We start from the raw sequence: 19,461 nt of genomic DNA on the forward strand, positions 1-19,461 counted from the left end.
TACTCTTTTCCTGTTAAATGTTTATTTGTTCATTAATTCATTTGTTTATTTTAATTTGTAGCCAACATTTCTCTAGAAAATGGGAAGCACGCAGGCATTTGTGGTCACATTCTCAGTGCCATAAGTAAGATGTTGACTGACTGGCTCTCTTTGAATCTGACAGAAGAGCACTACGCTGTACAAAATAGACCAGATCAAGCTGAAAAAAAAAAAAGCTAGGAAAAAGTTCTAACTGTTCTTCTTTCTTCCTTCTGACCTAAGGTGTTTACACTGTAACAATGTTGTCTTTTCCCTAGAAAATGCATATATCTATATATCTATATCTACATCCATACAGAAATCATGAATTCTAGATTTAGATTAAAGGAGAACTGGAAGCTATTGAAAGCTGAAACTATCCTATGAATCCATGAATTAAATAGGGAATGCCCAAGATGTATTCAGAGCATAGCAGAGTTTATTGTTTCAGTTAATTGCGCAAAGGAATATAAGAAATAGTCTTAAAGATGTAAATTGACAATACATTGTGGACAACTTTAATTTCTTTGCCAAGAAGTTTGTACTACATGGTATAGATTGTGGAAAGCCATTGACATTTTCCTTGAGTGGGGGAAATATGAAGAAGAGCATAATATACTGTAAATTGAAAACCAGTTTATTGACAAAAAAGTGTAGGAGCCATTGAAAAAGTAATGAAATTTGGAAGTAAAAAGAAAAGATAAAAAAAATACTTGTACAAGACTGAGGCTAATTTTAATCTGGTAAATCCTCAGTGTCTTTTCAAATGTCAGAGGAAAACAAAGTATTAGCAAATGGAATATATCATTTTTGTCTCTATACTATACCTTGAATATACATGACCTGTGTTTTATAATTCTTACACGAATTATTACTTTATTCTAATAAATTTTCACTCATACTCATTCAAAACATTTAATGCAATCTTAGGAATTAAAAGATCAATTCTACAGTTTCGTGTATATACAGTTATGGTTTGAGGCTATGTATATGTGAGGTCAAAAGATTTTGATGAAGAGATTTAACAAGATTACTGTCATAACGAGAAGTCTTGTGATTTTTATCAGTGACCTTAGAAATATGCCAATTATCTACACAATTAGGATTATGTATTTTATCAATTTAAATAATAAGCTGCAATTTAAGAATATAAAGAGTATATGATGGGAAATTTCATTTGTTATTGTATTGGTATGAGCAAACTATGGCGCACATGCCACATCTGGCCTGCTGTCAGTTTTGTAAATACGGTTTATGGTAGCATAGCTATACTCATGTATTTATCAATTGTCTATGGCTACTTGATGCCAAAATAGCAGATTTTAATACTTGCAATCAAGACCGTATGACCCATAAAGCCTAAAATATTTACTATCCAGCCCTTTGCCTACAAATTTTGCTTGTCCCTGTCTTATATAATATTCTGTTCTGTTGAGCTGTTTATACAGAAAAGTTATTTCTTATACAAAACAAAATAATCAATAAAGAGAAAATGATGACATAATGAAGGGCACGATTATTAATAGAAATAAATCACACCAATTTCTAACATGAGTCTTATTTGGAGAAACAATTTTTTCAGTGAAGTGGGAGAATAATGATGATAATGATGCTTATAAAGAAAGGTGCTTAACAAAACTCTCAGGGTGAAAATCTGTCCCATGTTGGCCTGCCTTGATTGGTAATCTCAATGTACTCACCTCATGGTAAGATGAGGGGTACCACACAAATTTGCCAAACAATTCTAGGATTGGCAACCCAATTGACTACAGGGTTATGGAAGGTTTAAAAAGTCTAGACATTCAATAGAGAAACAGAATTCCAAATAGGCAGGTCATTTAGATAACATGAATGTGAATAAAATTACACAAACACATAGCACATGGAAATTACATATCATTAAGATCAATGTCATGAAGAGAAGAATTGGAAAAAAAAAGTGGGAAAAGAAATTGGGCAGGATGAGTATAGAATCATGAGAACAAGCTGAGTAATGAAGCATATAAAGTTGTAAAAAGTTGTAACCTTGGTGTCCATGAGACTGTGCAGTAATCTAAGCTGTGTGAAGAAGTCAAACATTTTTATCAGCGAGACAGCCAAACTCTGTACATTTTGATGATTGAATAAAATTACCCAACATCTCACAACTAGTAAATGGCAGGGTTGGAAATTAAACTTACATCTCTGGGATACAAAATACTGTACTTTTAACCCATTAAAATAAACCACTTCCAAATTACCTCAAAGCCATTGTGGCATCTTCCAATCTTTCTAACTCAAGGGCTTTGATTTATTTTTCTTCTAGCCACTCTACACGTTCTCCAAATCAATCTGTTCCCAGGAAAAGATCAGGTCTCAATTACACTACAATGAGTATGTTTTACTCTATCCTGGAGCGTTTGGCTCTTCAACTTCTTCACCACACATATTGGTCAGTTGATGTTTCATGGCTTGGTTCTCAAGTACCAGGAGCAGAAGCCACTGGGGTTTCTGGAGGGAGGCGCAGAAACTTCTTGAACCTGGGATACACTAAAATCAACATAAGCCAGGCCTCTTTGTTATGTTTACTCTTTCTTCTAATTTTCATAAATGATAAAGATTAAATTATTAATGCATCAGTTTCTTTATTTAACAGCTATTTATTCAATGCCTACTCAAATGTAGGTACTATTGCAGATTCTGGGAATTTAGTGAATCAGAAAGAAAATAAAAGACCATGTCTCTTCTCATAAAACTTAAATTCAAGAGAAAAAAATAGGTACAATACAGATAAAAAATAAACAGATGAAAATGTAATTTTAGACAACGATAACCTCTAGGGAGATGATAAAGTATTGTTCCAGGGATTGGAGTGCTTCATTGTTCTTAACTGGGGTACTTGAATTCCTACGGCATATATATATACATATATATATACACACACATACCTATATGTATATATACACTTGATAGATTTCATGAACTCCTTGAAATGGTGTAGAAAATTCCATGTCAATGAATGTGTGCACTTTGGGCAGAAAGAGTTTCTAGCATGCTTTCAACTCTCAAAGGAATATGAAACTTACAAACGGCTTAGAACCTTTGACTGACATGAAGAGCCTTTCAGAAGAGGTGCTATTAAAGCTGATCCTTCTCTAGCCAGGAGAATCTATGGCTCAAACATTCAAAGCAGAATATAGAGCAAGTTTCTAAGGCAGGAATAAGCTTGGTGAGATGCATGTGAGTAGAAGAGTGAATTGAGAAGTTTTCAGATACTCACAGGTAGGCGAGAGATGGAACAAGGAGCTTTTTTTAGACTGAAGTAAGAAATGCAGATTAAAAAGAAAATTACTGAGAATTCATCACAGGAATTTAAGGGGCACTATGATATTATTTAAAAAGATGACTTCTTCTTGTGATGAGATTGTAAGAAGGCAAGAAGAAAAGTGCAGAACCACTGAAAAGTTTCTTCTCAATGTGTAGGGGAAAGATAGTGGTGGTTTTGGCCAGAGTGCTAGACATAAATAGACTTGTAAAAATTCCAAAATATCTTTTGGAAATAAAGATAAGAGATATTTCTTTGGAAATTGAATTTCATTTTTGTAATGATGTGTTTGAGATATCTATTTTTCAACATGCAGATAATATATATTTTGGTTAAAAGTTAAATGATAGAATTTTGAGTATTAAAATTAAATTTGATCAAAGTCAAATATCAATATAATTATCGGATATAAAAAATAAATTTAGAATTGTGTCAAAATCATATATTACTACAATTTTTAGTAAAATTTCAGTTCTTAAATTTTTAAAGTTTGAATTTAGATGGCAATTATAAGTGCCTGCCTAATTTGAAGTGATATTGCTGAAGGAGTAAGAGTTTTTGTTGTAGATAATTTTACTCTAATTTTTAACATTTTTTCTTTCTTATTTTTATAAGGATAATTTACTTACAATGATAATTCATTGTAATTATTTAGTTTTTTCTCTTTGTTGATATTTTGAGAAAGTGCAACTGAAATTCTGCCTTTCATTTAACCTCCGTAAGATGCAAAGTATTTCAAAGATGTTATTTTTAAAGACTCATGTCCTAAACATAATAAGGTAATTTTAATTTTGTATACTTTTAATGATTATAGTGTTTAATATCATAATTTTGAATCTGCTAAATATTTTATAAACATCAGAATTGTGATGAAATCTGATGTTGATTATTCTGTTTTATACTACTTTTTAACTTGTATAGTCAATTTTTTGGCTCAAAAGATGTTATGTTTTGTTCTAAAATTATGTAATCAAAGCAACCTCTTAATATGTATATGAAATGTAAATTGATTAACATATTTAATTATTTCAAATTTCTTAACATTTTACATAAAACTGATCGTTTTCAAAATCCATATTTATTATAAGGATTTTACAGTTACATTAATAAATATAAAATAAGTTCAAGTAACGTACAAAGTACACAAGGAGATTCACTAAGTATATTTTTAAATACTGTAGATTTCAGATATTGACAAAAATTCAAATTACATTACTTCTTTATGTTAGTAACAGATAAAGATAGATAAAGATAGGTATATGATATTTTCACCGGTACATGAATGATGATAACTTACACAATCACCTGATAATTCTCTACACACATGATCAAGTGTGCCAGAGAGAAGGTTGAAATATATAGCTATTCAGCCTTTAAAAGCCCAAATTAAAACATATAGATAATACATTTTAGATGTGTTTTTTATTAAAAAGAAATAAGACTCAATGGGTACAAATTAATGGGTTCAAAAAAGACAAATAACTAATGAATAAATATATATTTTTATATTTAAAGAAATCAGTTTTTGATTAATCAACCAACTCCTCTCCCAAATACTTTGGTGAATAGGGTTTCTATGCTATTCTGGAGCTTATTGGAGAATTAATAAATGCAACACAGTGATTCTTCTTCCTCTTGCTATAGCCATATAAACATATGTTAATAAATATATTAAAGAGAGACTCAAAGAAAATATTCTTCAGTTTCTCTTGGATAATCTCTTACCTATTCTCAGTCCAGACTTCCAAAGATTGTTGATTAGTGTGCTCTTCCAAATGTGAAGTTTGTCCTGCCCCCATGTCCCATAAGGCCAATATTCTTGGGGGAGATAACTACATATATTGCACAGGTTTTAAGACAGGTGATGTCAAACAGATTATCCAGCTGCTTTTAGTTTGTGTCCTAAGCCTTAGTTGAGGATGTTGCCTTGTACTTGGGCAGGTAGGCCTAGGGGTTAAATATTACAGGCCCTGTCTAACATCTTATAAAACATAGTCAAGTTCATATCACACTGATGAGACCTTAAGATCTGGGAGGTCAAGACAGAGGCTAAAAATATCCCTCACCTCCAATATGACTTTACCAAAGTTTGACATGACGGACAGTAAATTGAATGCAGTGTTTCACCTAGTTGTTTGACAGCTCATAGCAAGCTATAAATTCTGCAGAAACCCCAGTTTCTGTTATCTCAAATATGTGATTACAGTGTAGAAAATGATAGGACCCTACCATCATGCTATTTCATATAAAGAGAGAGTATGTATGCAGAAACCCATGTGCACTCACACATACAAACAACAACAACAAAAAAACCTTAGTTTTGTATGTTTACATTCTAGTTTAAAAGATTAAAAGATTCAAGACTGGGTGCAGTGGCTCATGTCTATAATCCTAGCATTTTGAGAGGCCCAGACCTGAGAATCACTTGAGGCCAGGAGTTCAAGATCAGCCTTAGTTAACATAATGCTACCCTGTCTCTACAAAAGAATTAAAAATTAGCTGGATGTGGTGGGGCCTACCTGTAGGCCCAGCTCAGCTACTTGGGAGGCTGAGGCAGGAGGATTGCTTGAGCCTAGGAGTTTGAGGCTGCAGTTAGCCGTGATTGAGCCACTGCACTCCAGCCTGGGTAACAGAGCAAGACCCTGTCTCTAAAAGCAAGTTCAAATTATTTGAGAAAATTGTTCTTTATACCGAATTTTTGCAGAAAGCTTTTATTCGAGCTTGCAGAAAGATAATTAATATTTCTACTTTTTAGCTCATGCCTGAAATATAATTGTTCAGAAAATATTTTTTCAATTGACAATTTTATTTGTAAAAACAACTGTTTTTTGAAACTTTAAGAAAAAAGAAATGTAATTTTTTCTTCCTCTCTTTTACTTAGGATCAGTTTATGTCATTGAAATATGTAATTTGTTTCTTCCTCTCTTTTACTAAGGATCTGTTTATGTCGTTAAATAAACACATGAGAATAAGTCTATTTGTAAGCACAGAAGTGTGATAGAAAGAATGTGATCTACAGAGACACAAACTGATGGGAAATTACAAGGTTTGTGGAAGAGTATTGATGTTTTCTCTCTCAGTGAATTCTCTTTAGTAGTTGGTCATCGATGTATTGAAGTGCCTTGAGAAATTTTCTCAAACTTCTCTTTGTAGGGTTCTGTCTGATTAGCTCCAGACACTTGGACCATTACTGCAAGATAGTTCTCTATGTCTTATATATAGTTATTCATGCTGACCATGGTATGCATGAATCATGTGGTGAGGGACAGAAGTTATTATTAAGTGATAGCTTTGGAAGATAATAGAAAGATAAAATGTTACATCTTGGATTATCCTGTGTCCAGGAACTACCTTCTTCCCATTCTCTATCTCAGAGCCTGCATGATATGGGGGTGGAGATGGAGGTGGGGGCAGAAACACCTAATAAGGTGAAGAAGTAAAATAGATAAGTGGCAATATTACTTCATGTACAAGCAAATAACAATTCAACCCAATCCCTCATCCTGGGTTCCTTCACTTTTCCTTTCTGCTCTTTTTTTCTTCTTTTCTTCCTTCCGGGAATCCTAGGTTGAATCTAGTGCCTTTCACCTTCATTTCACTGTTCTTTAACTTGTAAAAAGTATCCAATTTCAAACCCTTCCAGGGTATTGAATTTTGATAGGTCAATTCTAGGCTACATATGGATTTATTTTTTATCAGGATAAACACCATGGCTAGAAACATACAGTCTGTTTCTAAATGTGTACTTTTCAAGGAAGTCAGAGGTTACATTTAGTATGGCTTTCTCACGTGAAGACTTAGATAAGCTTTAGCTCATAAAAATATTTACTTTCAATGATCAAGTAAACTGGAGATTCTTTCTAATGCTGTCTCACGCCCTTGCTTTGGGAAACAAATGCATTCTTTGTACAGCAAAGATGAACAATATAATCCTTTTTCTTGTTCTTTCTCATAAAATTATGAGCACTACTGTAATTCCAGAAAATATAATATTCCATTTGCATTAGACTTGTTAAAAAGATTGCATCAATGAATATTTTTGAGTACAAGTTTGCTAAGAAAAATGAGCATAAGGTCTTTTAGCATTCATAATGGAAAACATAGATAAATTACATAATATTGTAATCACTATAAACCAGGTGAAAAAAATGGCCATATATATTCTCTACTTACAAAACGAAAGGGAAGGAACAAGTTCCCTAAAGCATCTAATTCTAAAGCCCAACCCATTGGTAAGAAGGATTTTCAAAATCTTTAACATAATATTAAATGCTTTTATTAATTATTATTTTTATTAGATACAGTTGTTGCATAAAATGAGTCTTTTTCTGTGGACACAGGAATGTCTAGCTGATCCAGAATATTCTGGATGCAATTATTGGCAGGATCCCACCAGACACAGAATTAATTACTTATGTATTATATAAAAAATGAAGTTAGACATCAAGAAGTTCTTAAGTTTTAATAGTGGTTGATTTATGCTCCTTTAGGTATCTTAATTTTAAAGAAAACAGAAAAAATAGGAACAGTTAATATGTTTGACTTAACTTTGGAAAATTAGTACTCTTATGTACATTAGGACTCTGAGGTACATTCACACATATTCTATTTTAAAGGAAAAGCAAAATTCTTGAAGGCAGCTGTTGTTAAAAGACTACAGTTCATTTTTAACCTAAGGATACAATCCGTACTTAGAAAAAAAATCTATATACAAAAACGTATCACAGAGTTATTTCTAATAATAAAAATCGAAAGAACATAAAAACATGATAAGAGCAGATTGGTTTTAAATTTGCATTCACATGATGGCACTGAAAGTATTTTTGCAGAATGTAAAACTAAATAAAAAAGTATTTGGTATATTGTTAAGTGTGGGAAAAGGGGTTACCCATATGTATATTAAGATTGGCCCAAATTTCTTTTCTTTTTTCTTTTTTTTTTTTTTTTTTGAGACAGAGTGTCACCCAGGCTGGAGTGCAGTGGCACAATCTCAGCTGGTTGCAACCTCTGCCTCCTGAGTTGAAGCAATTCTCCTGGTTCAGCCTACCAAGTGGCTGGGATTACAGGCGTCCGCCATCATGCCAGGCTAATTTTTGTATTTTTAGTAGAGACAAGGTTTCACCATGTTGGCTAGGCTGGACTCAAACTCCCAACCTCAAGTGATTCACTCACTTTGGCCTCCCAAATTGCTGGGGCCCCAATTTCTTTTTAAAAACACAGAGAGTGAAAAAGAAAATGTATTTTAGATAATACATGCATATTTCCACAATGATTATTTTAAGGTGGTGAGATAACAAGTGAATTTTTTTTCCATTGTCTATATGATTTCCTTTATGCTCCAAATTGAGTAAAATAACTCACATCAGTTTTGTAATAAAAAGTAAGATAATTTTAAAAGAGTAACACATAAAAATACACCCTTAGAAGTCCATCTTTAACTACTACCATTCATTTCCATTTATCTAGATGTTTTAGGAGGCCCTAAATTTTTCCTTTCTGTACTACAGGGCAATTATGTGAACAATTTCTTCCCATTTTTTCCTTTCCATACTGTAGGGCAATCCAATCAGATTGCTCCATTAACTTACTCAAATCCTACCATCTTGTGGCTGTTTATGAAGAGACATTTTAATTGCAAGTAATGAGAAGAGAATTGCAAGGGGAAGAGCAAAGTGAATGGAGAGGATATCAGAAGAGAGGAGAAAATTAAGAATAACAAAATAAGAGAGTTTAATATGACTTTGGAAACCAACGAGGCTTTGCTGTGTCCATTGAAAGACACTCATTTTATGCAACAACTGCATCTACTAAAAATAATAATTAACAAGAGTGTTTTATATTATGTTAAGGATTTTCAAAAAAACATCTTACTAATGGGTTCGGCTTTAGAGCTAGATACTTGAGGGAACTTGTTTCTTCACTTCCATGTTGTAAGTACAAAACAAGACATGGTCCCCAGAAATTAATGGCACTGCTCAGGTCCTTTAACTACCCAATCAGTATGATTTGCCTCTAGTCATATATATATTTTACACTGAAGAAAGAGGCAAAAGTATCTCCACCACCATGTCTAGCAACGTCAGTTTTATTAAGAAGGTTTGTTGTATTTGGGTCTTAACTCTCCTCTATCAACATAAACCAGCATTTTATTCATAACAGATTTTTCTCATCCAGGCTCATACCAGGATAAGCTGGAAAAATTAAACTGATAATTTCTATCTAAAAGTAAATATTACTGGTACTTTGGATAGAAATCTTCTGTTTACCAAGAACTGTGCTTGGCATACCTTTCTAGCCTCCAGGTTCAGAGCTTTGATTTCTATTGCATCTGTTGCTACACAGGCTTTGAAGACTGAAAATGATCATTGCCAGGGACTACAATGCAACACGGACCTGGCCAGAGATCTCTCTGTTTATGAAAAAGGAAAACTTATATCAGCATAGGCCTACAATAATTTGAATTATAAGAATGAGAAAATGTTAAAAATGTCCAAGGAATATTTAACATTAAAATAATCTTCATAAAACAGAAAACAAGATTAAAATATAACATATATTTTGAATATACTGACAGACCTTGCTTCTGTCACACGTTAATTGACAAAAAAAAATATATGGTGCAGAAAAATGAATAACATAGTATCTGAAGCTAATTTTTAGTGGCAGATATAAATGACAGACTTACAATTACAGCAAATACAATCAGCGATACTGAGGACAGGCTTTAAGAGAAACAAACAGAAAGAAGAGGAAATGAACAACAAGATAAAAAAAGGGGATAGACACGGAATATGGATCACTAGATCATGGAGTACAGTCCATAATGATTTTGGTCTCCAGAAGAAAAGACTGAGGAGGAGGAGAAAGAGGAGGATGAGGAGGAGGAAAAAAGGGGAAGGGTCACTACCAATAAAAATAAAATAACTATGTGCTTACCAAACATGGCTTATACCTAAATGTATTAAACATAGAGAATTATCCTCAATGTAAGAACAAAATGAGGGCAAGTGTGATCACTATAGTGGGAAAGTGAAGAAAACTTAATTCACAAAAATGAGAGGCATCAGTTAAGATTTAATCACAATAAACACTAAATTAAGTAATGGGGCTACATGAAGATAAACAAATAAGTAAATGTTAAATGTAATAAAAGAGTAAGCAAAAATAGAAATATAAATATTATAAGGACAATTTCATAATGCAAAAGAAACACATGACACAGATATGAATTTACTTAATCTACATGAATCAAAAACATTTGATAATGTACAAGGTAAAGGCCATTTAAAAATGTGAAACTAAACAGAAACAAAATTGTATCAAATAATATTTCTTGAATTTAATTCATACCTACACATATATTCATAATTACATCAGTGTAATTACAGCTATATCAGGCAATCTTTTCAGTTGATGTTTTCCTTTTCAAACATTTTATTTCCCCTTCCCTTTTCTTCTCATATTAACCCTATATATATCCATTCACCTTATTCACCTTATTCTGCATGCTGAAAACAAACTATTCATATTAAACATTGTTTTCTTTAATGGTTGTGTGATATTCCATAGTAGATATGTATCATAATTTACCCATTCATGAACCTATTAATGATTGTTTCTTTTACTTATTTTTTTCTTCTGTGTACAATTTTGCTACAAAAAACTTAAAACATATATCTTTGATGAATTTTTATTATTTCTAAAAGTCTTAGGGGTAGGATTGATGAATATATTTTTTTCAAATGTTTAGTATACTTATCCAATTGCATTCCAAAAAGGCTGTTTTAATTTAAATATCCACAAGCCATTTTCCCCACCTGCAATAAGTGTTACTGCTCTTTTGAAATTTTTCCCAGTCTGATGGTTGTAAAGTAATAACACATTTATATTTGCATTTCCCCAACTACCACTGAGTTTGAGCTTTTGTTCTGTTTTGTTTTGCCATTTGGATTTGCTCCTTTATGAATTTTATCTTGATATTACTTGATGTTATTCTTATTCTATAGCTGAGAGTGAAGCTATATTATAGATCCTAATACTTTGTCTAAACCTTAAATTGGAATTATCTCCCTAAAGTGGAAATGTATCTATTCAGGCTTTTAAACTTTTTATAATAATATTTAAATTTTCACAGTTAAATATTATATATGCTTTCTTTGTTAGTTTCTGGGTTTGCAGTTTTTTTTGTAAGAAAATTACCTACATCTCATATTATCAGATCTTATTGGAACAATTTTATTGTTTTACATTTTACAGTTATCCATCCAATCTTATTAAATTGTGTTTACTGTATGATACGAGATGGATAACCTGTTTTATTTTCATATTATTTTCATCTTGTTCCATTTTCAGGATTAATCATTTGTGCCAGCATAATTTATACTACCTTTTTCATATAATAATATATCATATATACATATTTATGTACATATTTATATGTAGAATATTATATGTTAAACCAACAGTTCTCATATATTTTTCTGTAAAGGATCTGATAGTAAACACTTTTCGTGCTAGATGGCCTTTATCACAAAGACTCAATTCTGATGTTGTATCATGAAAGGAGCCATAGGATATATACAAATAAATGAGCACATTGTGTTCCAATAAAACTTTATTGATGAATACTGAAATATTACTGTTATACAATTTTTACTTTTCATGCTATATTTCTCTTCTGATACTTGTTTTTCAATCAATGAAAAATATGAAACCCATACAAAAACAGGCAAAAAGCAGGAAGTGGACCATGACCATAGTATGCCAACCCTAAGAATATATTCACCAAACCTATGACAATATCATGTTGATTAGATCACAATGGCTTTACAGTGTGCTCTGATACCAGATAAGGCCATTCCTCCACAGATGTTCTATTATTTTTACTTTTCTTGGTTATACTGAGGAATTGCAATAACATTTTTTCATTTGCAATATAAAATAAAACATGTATGCATTAAGTTCGGAAACATTTAGTCTTTTGATATTTTGTTAATTTATTAAAGAACAGTAAGTTCCCATTTTTTTAGATCTTATTTTTAACCCATCAAAAATCACACAGTTTAGACCCTCCATCTTTTTTCCTAAGCTTGAATATATATATATTTTCAAATTATCTACAAAAATATTCCCTTCATTTGTACTCATCTATATTTACATAATAGGAAAATTATTGATTTTGTATTCATCAATCTTCCCAAATTCATCTCTTAATATTAGTATTTTTTAAAAGCAAATATATTATCCAAATAAAGAAATATATGCTCCTCTTGAATGCTTGTATCAATTATTTCATTTCCTTATCTTATTACATTTACTAGACTCCCCCAAGTCAACATTTAATAAACATTGTACACTAGTCAGACCAATCTTATTCTTGATTTCAATTGATCACTGTTTCACTCTTTAGGATAATATTTTCTGTGAATTTTTGTTATTTTGATTTTATTGTTTTTAAGCAATTTTATTTTATTCAAATTCTATAGCTTTCTATATTTTATTAGAATGGTATTGATTTTTTTAATTGCCTTTTCAGCATCTATCAGGATTTTCTCTTTTAACTTAATGGCTTATTTCAATAGGTATGTGTATTTGCTGAAAGGAGGCTCAGAAAGAACATTCAAAATTTGAAGACATGGCCTGTGGAGATATGTGGAGCAAGGAGAGGAGAGGCTGCTTCTGCTCAGCAAGTGTTACTTGAGCTATGTTCCTCTTTCTTTAGGAGCTGTGAGTTAGGTAAAGATGTGTGAAGGGTCCTTCCTGCTATTGAAACAGGTAGCACACCAGCATTTGCCATCCTTTAGGCAGAGAAGACTAGGAAAGAGGAAGGCATCAACCGGGTGAAAAGATAGGCTGTTGACTGTCTTGCTCTTGCACTATATAACCCACCTGGGCAGACCCACCATACCATTTACCGCTCAGGAACTTGCTACAGGCTCAAAAGCTGCACCTAAGCCACACTGGGTAAGTAAAGAAAATACATAAATAAATAAAACACAGGTTAAAAAAAAAACAAATTTTCCTAAGTGTAAAGAGAAAAGAACTAAAGTATATCCAAAAGATACGGTCTCTAGTAAAACAGTCACTAAAATAATAGGTCAGATAACGACTTGAACATATATATTATATAGAACAATTAAGAAATCTTTCTGCAAGGCACAAAATTCTGTGAGAAATATAAAACTTAATTTTCCACGTAAAATATTTAGTGGCTGAAGCATGGAGAGGATAATTACCGTTGAGGTGTAGTTAGATCTGTGCAAAAACAGGTAGTAGAAATATCCCTGTATTAGTCTGTTTCATACTGCTATAAAGAACTGCCCCAAACTAAGTAATTTATAAAGGAAAGAGGTTTAATTGACTCACAGTTTAACAAGGCTTGGGAGGCCTCAGAAACTTACAATCATGGTGGAAGGTGAAAGGGAAGCAATGCACCTTCTTCACGAAGCAGCAGAAAAGAGAATTGCTGAGTGAAGGGGGAAGAGCACCTTATAAAACCCTAAGATCTCGTGAGATCTATCACGAGAACAGCATAGAGGTAACCGCTTCCATGATCCAATCACTTCCTACCATGCCCCTCCCATGACACCTGGGGATTATGAGGAATGCAATTCAAGATGAGATTTGGGTGTGGAAACAGCCAAACGATATCAAGCCCGAAGCAAATAGGTGAAGAAATATGAAAATCATAAAAATTGTGGAGAAAAAGCAAGAGACCTGGAACATAAAGCTGGAAGAGCATTATAGGAGTTCTGGACAGCAAGGAAAAAAAAAACAATAAAAAACTGGAAGAGAAGCTTTAGTAATAAAAATATTACTAATGGAGCTGGGATAGGAAGAGCCATTTCAAGTTCAGAAGACAAGTGGAAATAAAGACGAGTGTGGGAGGCGGAGCTCGCAGTGAGCTGAGATCGTGCCACTGCACACCAGCCTGGGCAACAGAGCGAGACTCCGTCTCAAAAAACAAACAAACAAACAAACAAACAAACAAAGGAGTGTGGAACTTAAAGGCTCCAATACTTAGCAGAGAATACTTTGAAAACACACATAAATTTCTAAAAAGGAAAGCACAGAATTACAGTTCTGGAAACAATGCAAAAACAGCTCCCATACAAACTGAGTGACCAATTCCAAGTTAAGATGTCAGGAAGATCTGGAAAAGAACAGGTTTTCTTTCCTTTGCCATACTAATTAAAGGTAATAGCCAGTTCTTTAGTGAAATAGAATTGGACATTAATAGCAGATATATTTTTATTAAGCTGTATATTTTCTTAGATATAAGGATATTTAGAAAACACAGCTATGTTCTCATTAAAAAGCAGCAAAATTTGACAGTTTATCTGAACCTAAATCTTGAATCTACCTTCAGTTCTGTATGTTTGTTTAAATCTTTGAGTGTATGAAGCCTGCAGGCAAATGTGGCTCAATTCCTACACCCAATTTCAATTGCCCAAATCCTGACCTGTCTCACAAGCTGCGAGGCCCCATTTGTTTAAAAAGCAGAAAAAAGACAATCATCATGATGCTTAAAATTAAAAACAGATGACGATATTTAAATACACAAACAAAAAATAAAACTGAAAATAAATACACAACAAAAGTTATAGAAATACAGTGATAAAATTCTAGATTATTAATCACAACAGTAAAAATTAAGTCAATATAAAAAGATTTACAACAGCCAAAGCTGTTCATGGAAGGAAAGGCTTTTAAATATTTTCATTATTAAAATAAAAACAAGTAATTATTATAGATTGTTTTATTTAATAAATAAAATATATTTTAAAATGAAAATTACTTTAAAAAAATAAAAAATTAAGGTTCATTGGCTCACACCTGTAATCCCAGCAATTTGGGAGCCAGAGGTGGGTGGATCGCTTGAGCCCAGGAGTTTGAGACCAGCCTGGGCAACATTGTGAAACCCTGTCTCCACTAAAATTACAAAAGTTCGCTGAGTGTGGTGGCACAGGCCATAGTTCCAGCTACAGGAGGCTGAGGTGGGAGGATTGCTTGAGCCTGGGGAGGTTGAGACTGCAGTTAGCCGTGATTGCAACACTGTACTCCAGCCTGGACGACAGAGCAAGAGCTTGTCAAAAAAAAAAAAAAAAAAAATTAGAGTTCAGAACAGGAATAAAATTAACTTTATCTAAATGTTAGTTTTTAAAAGGGCAAAATAAAATAAACTATAGCAATTTAATCTATTTAAAATTTTATGCAATTAGAAGTGAGCACAACTGATAAATGAAGCAAATGCTATGTGTGATTATATACTAATTAATATGTATTTCTCATTATAAAATGAAAATGACTGAGAAAGAAATTAAATTTTAAAGAACTATTCTAATCAAAACTTCTAAGAAATTCCAATGATTTTACTGACAAATTATGCTAAACTTCTAGTGAGCAGGTAGTACATATGGTACATAAACTATTCATCACATTAAATAATGAAGAGGTTTAAATTAATTCTCAAAAGCAAACAAGGCAGATTCTATAACTTGACAACGTTTGCCTCAAACCAAAAACAATGGACCAATCTCAATTTGGAAAACAGATGTAAACAAACAATAATTTAATAGAAAATACAATTTAATGACATATGAATAACAGCCCAGCTGCATTACATAGTGTGTAGGTAAAGAAAAAAAGATAGTTTTGCAAAAACAAGAAAAAAGACATAATTATGATGTTTGCTTAGTATTTAAAAAAATTCTCATAAATGCAATAATGTGTGATTATTTGAGAGCATAGAGATTTGGGCCTGCCTCAAATCTTACCCCAAGTTTAAGAAAGAATCACTTCCACAGAACAGTGTGGTCTGACAATAAGATCACAATAAAGTTGTTTCCCCAGAGCTTCCCAAATCATTTTGTGCCATTAAAATGTTCTATGACCCAAAACTATTCCAGAATATTATTGGTACTTTATGTTTACATGGAATATAAGTTTTTCCATGTTGACCATCATTTTACATCTATTATTTCTATGGATCAACACATAATTAATGGACTGAATGCAAATCATTCTGATTTTGATAGATCAGATAATTGAGACGTTAACAAGCTCACCTACAGTTAGGAAATTCCTGATGTGGGGTAGATTCACTACTACTAATATCTAGTTTCCATGTGTTAGCTCCCAACCAAGTATGTTCCATGTTTTATTTCACCAACCTTCCAAGAGGCTGTTTCCCAGAACTCAAGTCTCCAGAATCACATTCTCTAGAATCACATTCTTCACCAAGGTTTTTCTAATAGTTCCACATTTCCTCCCCTCCCCTCCCCTCCCACCCTCCCTCCCTCCCTCCTGTCCGTCCTTCCTTCCGTCCTTCCTTCCGTCCTTCCTTCCTTCCTTCCTTCCTTCCTTCCACCCTTCCTCTGTGCTGCCTTTCTTTTACATCAACATTTAGTTGTCTTTATTGTTTGAGTCACCTCTTTATTTCTTTGGATAGAACTGAGCACATTGCTTCTCATCATAGCTGTGGAAAAAATGAATAATAAAAATAACAATTATACTCATTTCTATGATACATTAAATAATAAGAATAAAAGCTGATATTTATGTACTGATAACTTTATGTCCACATCAGAATGTGAAGACAGAGATTTTCTTGTCCAGTCTCAAATCCTTGATGCTTAGGGCGGTGCTTGTCCCACAGTGGACCTAGTAGAAAAAACATTTGACTAAATGAACATACTCTGGTAAGAATTTTACATAGATCATTTAATTTAATTTTTAAAATATCTCTGTAAGGTGTTTATTGTCATCTTTATAGTCTAGATATTCCAGGTTCAGTAATTTGCCCAAGGCCATAGTTTTCTCAAGAGACAGAGTTAGGATTCAAACTCCTGTTCATCTTAGTGCATAAGTTTAACCTCTAGGCAAGTTTGTGCTGTGTGTAGTAAACCCTGGCATTAGCTAGCGATGTTTATGTTTTAACATACAACACCGTATGAGTGCCTTTGTAGGGGAGCACCTTCTGTGATTTCTCTCTCTTTGTCCCCTGTACCCATAGTTGCTATCGGGCCAGCTGTTGTGAATTGACATCAGTTGTCAGCCTCCTAGCTTATTTTGCTTAGGGCAACCTCTCAACAGGGAAAGAGAAAAATAAGGGGAGATGAGAGGGAACAGAACCACATTAGCTACCAAGGTCTCTGTTAGTGACCATGTCCTTGCATACCTTCTCTTCTTCCTCTGATCTAGTGCATTTCCTGGTTCTTGCTTCGTGGAAAATTGTTTACCCTGCAACCCGGGGTTTCTACTAATAACAGACCATTTGTTGAGATCTGCTTCTAGCATCCTCTCTGTTCTTCATCTTCTCAGACTCAGCATTCCTACAGCCCTAATCTTTGTTTCTGTGAACACTTCACTTTTTCCTTTGTTGTAACTTTTCTCCTGGCCATTCAACTTGCTGCTGTATGCACTTGCATATGACAGTCGCATTTCGTACTCCCCAAGATATTTACTCTTGTCATTAGCGTTGCCACTGCTCAAAATCTTCCACAACAGTTCTCCGATGGGTGGAAGGATATTTTGGGAATGCCAGCTGGTAATTAAGATGCAAACCTGATCTCACAGCAAGGTGAATAGGAATGCCATATATTAAATACATTTCCACAGGGCTCTAGTGGCCATGCCCACTTTCCCTGTATCTCTTTTTTGCCACTCTGTGTCTGTCTCACCCCTTCCCTCAGGCCTGTAATTTCTGTCTTTTTCACCCTCAGCAACAGGATGTGGCTCCATAGGGAGTTTGCCCTTGTAGATCAAAGGCTTGTGAATGTGAAGTAAAAAAGAGGCCTGCAGATTGCTGATAAACTTGCTTTATATTGGAAAAATTACCTTGGAAATGTCCGCTTTTCCTAATGCTTCGACTGCTTGTTGTACATGACAGGCATTTGCACTGTGAGACGGCAGTATCGTGAACAGATGGTGAAGCGCCACTCTTGGTCATGAGGGATGGTTTCCTAACAAAAGAGATTTTATTCTCCCCTGTATTTCTCTTCATATTGCAGGCTTTTTTTCCCCTCATACTTTCCTTTATTTTTTCTTGGACAACATATATTGCCTTGGCCACAGCTTCATGGCATTTTGCTCATTGATCAGCATTAGCTCAGAACTAATAATAAATCTTTTCATTTCCCCCCACTGGGATGCATTAGGGTTATGGCCTTGGAAAGTAAGTCACACCAGCTGGGTTATCTCTGTTGTCTGTGCCTCTGGTGGCAGGGTGTCATCATGAGGATGCATTTATGAATCCCAGAATTGTTATTCAGGGTTTTTTTTTCTACCAGACTGTGCCTTGTAGTACCACGCAGCAGGTGTGTTACTCTACAGCAATGATTATAGGGAAGGAAGCCACAACTATGACCTTTGAGGTTGAATGAGCTAGAATAGAATTTAGTTTTATGGGGAATGTTTCATGCTTAAGATTCCTCAACGAGCTTTAAATATAATGAGTGCAGCATTGATAGCCCAGAAACTGGGAAAGCAAATAGTCTCCCAAAATTTAAATGTATTTTACTTGTAACTGGTGATTTTAGAAGGTATCTCTACAACATTATTTACTTTTAGAAGAGAGATTGTCTTCTGAGTCCCTCTAGTTATCTGTTTTCTGATAAGTACTAAAGAATTTATTAATTTTCCAAACAGAGTTTATGGATATTAAGATATTAAGATAGCTGTATATCCATATAACAATGCAGTCGGCTGATTTCTAAAAAGCCCATGTGAACATCCATCCCAAACAATGGGAGCCAGCATTCCTTAACATTTACCCAGGAAAACTGTACTTCAGACTTCATGGAACAGCTGGCATTGCTAGTTTTTTTTGTTGTTGTTGTTGTTGTTTGTTTGTTTGTTTTGAGGGGGATTGGGAGGAGGTTTCTGATAAAAACTGGAAAACCTGCTAGGTAAATTGTAAAAAAGCTGTAACACTGGCATTGCTAGTTTTTAAGCTTATTTATACTTTGCTCACAACACAAATGTAGCAATAATGATCTTTTCTATGGTTTTAGTCATCATAGTATAGAGATTTTGGTTGTTATCTAGCTTTCTGAGACTCTGAGGGTTAAGTGACATCAAAATTCAAATGCAGTTTTGCAGCACAGGTTGAAAAATCCTCCAAAGACTTCGGCTTCAGC

General features: G+C 33.5%; 1 non-coding gene across 1 annotated transcript; it reads right to left on the reverse strand.

Moving 5' to 3' along the window:
• Positions 1-19,196: 19,196 nt before the first annotated feature.
• On the reverse strand, positions 19,197-19,257 carry LOC115834931. The gene has a single exon (XR_004029918.1). It is a non-coding gene; the product is annotated as a U7 small nuclear RNA (small nuclear RNA).
• Positions 19,258-19,461: the final 204 nt, after the last annotated feature.

Source organism: Nomascus leucogenys, chromosome 4 (genome assembly GCF_006542625.1).
Source record: "Nomascus leucogenys isolate Asia chromosome 4, Asia_NLE_v1, whole genome shotgun sequence".
In the NCBI taxonomy this organism is placed as follows: Eukaryota; Metazoa; Chordata; class Mammalia; order Primates; family Hylobatidae; genus Nomascus; species Nomascus leucogenys.